The 4,053-nt window shown below is 42.6% G+C and overlaps 1 long non-coding RNA gene across 1 annotated transcript; it reads right to left on the bottom strand.

Annotated features, from left to right (window-relative positions):
* Positions 1-1,518: 1,518 nt before the first annotated feature.
* On the bottom strand, positions 1,519-3,284 carry LOC136950957 (uncharacterized). The gene is made up of 5 exons (XR_010877528.1): positions 3,125-3,284; positions 2,820-2,924; positions 2,484-2,672; positions 1,722-2,340; positions 1,519-1,593 (listed from the first exon to the last, which is right to left on the bottom strand). It is a non-coding gene; the product is annotated as an uncharacterized lncRNA (long non-coding RNA).
* Between the last annotated feature and the right edge of the window lie 769 nt (positions 3,285-4,053).

Raw genomic sequence — 4,053 nt, 5'->3', positions numbered from 1 at the left:
TATTTTTTGGATTGGACGTATAGTTTTGCGTCTAGGTCAACTTGTTTGAGGTGTGGATGCTAGGTAAATGTTCGTTTTTCTCTCTGCCTAGCTCGTTAGCCATCACAGCTGCGCCATCACCGTGGCAACCAAACAAACACGCACCAGGAAAGCAAAAGGAACACGTTTTCGAAACTGCAGGTAGAGTCGTATTTCTGACTGCACAGACATATAAAGAATATCTCTGTTTTAGGCAGAGTCTTGGGTCTCGGAAAATATCCTTATTTTTTGGATTGGACGTACAGTTTTGCGTCTAGGTTATCTTGTTTGAGGTGTGGATTATAGCTACATTTCTCTTATTCTCTGCCCTCAGCGCGTTAGCAATCATTCATAGCTGCACCATCACCGTAACGACAGACACGCACCACTCAGTCTCTCACACAGGTGATTGGTACGTTTACTTGACCATGAGAAACCCGATTACTAGCAATTGTCGGTTTATGCCAATAATACGATTACTCCGTTTACATGTGTAATTAGTTATGCGATTACTCAATAAACGCGTCTACATGATTCTTTTTTATTAATAGTTGTATGCTCCACGGACAAAACTTACACCATCACCCTTCTGCAACAAGTGTCGCCGTGTCTTCCTGTATCGGCCCTACTGCTGTATGTTTCATTCCATCAACACATTGAATCCTACTAAGAAAGCCGATTAAACGCACTCAATGCACACATCTGCTACTGCTATTACTATCCCAACTATAATTTCAGCTGATGAGACTATAATATTCTTTTTATGACTAGCTAGCCTAGGCCTACTTCTTCTTCTGTTTAACAGTTCAGCTTTCAGCTTCTCCCGCATTGTATTTCAGCTCTTAGCGTTGTTAGATGATGCAGTTCAGCTTCCACACTGCCTCTTTTGTGTGACTCACACATTTCTTGACATTCATTTCAGCTTGTGGGTATTTTCTGCAGTGTCCTCCTTGGGTCATGCTTCTGGTCACCCTAATCATGGTGGAGCCTATGGCAAGATTAGTTGGTTATAGCTGTTTTAAAGAATGACAGTTAGCTATCATTAGCTTTCAGCTAGATCAGGGACCCGTTGGGAGGATCCCTATTTGCGTGCAGTTTATAGGCAAATAATAATTGCTGTTTGTTATTTGAAGGTGTTTGAGGTGAAAAAAAAGTAGGCCTATAAAAAAGTATTTGGAAGCTTCTAGATCGGGAATTTCCGTAAAATCCGAGTCCGGATGATGACATGTAATCGATATAAAGCGTTGGATGACGTTCTGCGTGTTATTTAGAGGCATTTTCTGTTGATAGAAAGAATGGGAGGAATTCGCGTATAAACTGCACGAAAAACTGTGTCTCAATTTTCACATATTTCGCGTGCCATATATGTAAGCTTGTATAATTTAATAAGGAATCATTTATATAGCTGAAATATTATTTGATCCCCTGCTAATTGTGTACGTTTGCCTACTGACAAAGAAATGACCAGTCTGTAATTTTAACTGTAAGTTTATTTGAACAGAGATAGTTCTGCTAAGGGGACAGTCCATCCACATTGTCTGCTACCACCGCCCCTCATCTTTTAGCAGCTTACATCTGAGGAGAACAGAGAGTAGGACAGAGATAGAGGGAGAAAGAGAGAGCGTTTGAGTGATTGTGGTTTATGAAGTTATTTTTCTGAAGCTAAATCATGCAGGAAAGTGGATCACCGCATTAAATAATACCTTCTTCAGCCTCGTCCTCCTCACTCTCTTCATCGCTGCCCATCCTGTCACATTCCTCTTCCTCTCCCACATCGCCAAGGAGAAAGGCCTGTTGACCTACAGCTGCCTTGTAGTACTGGAGAACCAGCTGCAATTTTCCCTCCACTTCTGACAGTCTTAGTTGCAGTAGACAACGTAGTCCATTATTTTCCACCCCTAACAATTTAAGGGGAGTCAGTTGGCTGAGCAGTTAGAGAATCGGGCCAATAATCAGAAGGTCACTGGTTCGATTCCCGGCCGTGCAAAATGACGTTGTGTCCTTGGGCAAGGCACTTCACCCTACTTGCCTCGGGGGGAATGTCCCTGTACTTACTGTAAGTCGCTCTGGATAAGAGCGTCTGCTAAATGACTAAATGTCAATTTAAATGTAGCAAGACAATATGCAGAACCTCATTAAAGTGTCTCAATGTATGTCAAATCTGCAGATTTTTTCCCCTAAACTTATATTGCTCAGTATTACCCTCTTCTGCAATCTTTGTACTGAGGACAGTGGCCAGGTGCAGTGTTGGGCCATCTCACAGATCAGGATGGTCCTCTCCTCTTGCAGGCGTGTGGTCAGCCTATGTTGATCATGCATCCTCTTTTTCTAAGCAATGGACACTACTGATTCTAAATAATTTAAGAAATAAGTACAGTACATCTGTTGTTTTGTAATTTTTGTAGACTGTAGAGATACAAATAAAAAGTTGATACCTTTAGGGACACTTCTAAAAAGACACATACCATTGCAAAGCACCCCCCATGGCCATAGCAGTGACTCTGCACTCGATCCAGCCAGCGACCCCTCTAACACAGCCACATTGATGTTGACATCTTCAGGTACCATGCCATTGTATTTTGAGACCTGCTCAAAAAGCCGCCTTTTATCCTCTGCCAACCTACAGCGTATGCGATGACGAAGCTTGTTGCTGTCTGTAAAAAATCAGAAGAGTTCCAACTGGTGTGAGACAATTGTATCTTTATGAAATGATCTGTAATGTCATTTGATTATGTTCTTCATAATTCATAGATTTGTATATCTTAATCTAAGTCTTTTTAAAGAAAAGAATGCCCACATACCATTCTGACGGTAGAGGCTTTGTTTTCGTGCATGCACACTCATATGAAGCCCCTCAATGGACTGCTGCAGAGCCCGAAGATCAGGGTTTGTGGTACTGGTTTTCTCTACAAAAAAATACGTATGTAATGAAAAAGCATTCGGTGTATGTTGTCTATTATCAAATCTAATTTATTTGTATAGCCCTTTTTACACGCAAGCATGTCACAGAGGGCTTCACATACGCCCATAGAACTGCCCCTAAACCAACCTAAACCCTCAAGGAAGACAAGGAAAAACTCTCAACAGGAGAAAAGATTTAAGAAACCTTGGGAGGAGCAATTCAGAGAGGGATCCCCTCCTCCAGAGATGGTTGGTGAGAGAGAGGAGCAGAACACAGGCTAAACATAGTCATACAGTGTCGATGGGTTTTGAAACACCAAAATCCATTGTTCAACTTTATAGATGTAGGACAAGACCAGAAGACTCGCGACCAGGTCCAGCGTTGGCCGACCGACGACCAGGCAGGTGCTGACAACTCAAACCACACCATAAGGGATGTGTGTGGGGGGGGGGACAGAGAGAGGAGAGCAGGGATTAGAGAATGCCAGGTGCAGCTAACAGTTACAGTCATAATAGAATGAGATCCCCACCGGTCAAGTGTGGACTGGTGCAGCAATTTAACAGAGCAAAAAAGGGGTATTTGATGCAGCCCCACACACCAAGACAGCGACAGCCCCCCTCGGTTGGAACATGAAATCTGTTCCAGGGGAAGAGAACTCTAAAATAAGTTATACTTATAGAATAAGGATGGAAACAACCCGTCCCCCGTTGCCTCCAACTAGTAACATACTTACCTTTAACAGTCGTAGAATTGACTAAACAATAACGTTTTTAACCTAATTTTAAATGTCGAAACAGTATCAGACTCCTTAATTGAGACAGGTAATTTGTTCCAGAGAAGAGGTGCTCTATATGAGAACGCCCTACCTCCAGCTGTTTTTTTCTTAATTTTGGGAACCACCAGATAGCCTGCATCTTGAGATCTAAGTGTCCTTGCGGGGCAATAGGGTGCAAGGAGACCGGAGAGGTACAGTGGTGCCAATCCATGCAGAGATTTGTAGGTTAGTAGTAGAACTTTGAAGTCAGCTCTGGCTTGGATAGGGAGCCAGTGTAGAGAGACAAGAGTAGATGTTATGTGATCAAACTTTCTTGTTCTGGTCAATAGTCTAGCATCAGCATTTTGCACCCGCTGTA

This window comes from Osmerus mordax, chromosome 10 (assembly GCF_038355195.1).
Source record: "Osmerus mordax isolate fOsmMor3 chromosome 10, fOsmMor3.pri, whole genome shotgun sequence".
In the NCBI taxonomy this organism is placed as follows: domain Eukaryota; kingdom Metazoa; phylum Chordata; class Actinopteri; order Osmeriformes; family Osmeridae; genus Osmerus; species Osmerus mordax.
Note: the sequence above shows the minus strand (reverse complement) of the source record. Positions and strands in the feature narration are given on the sequence as shown.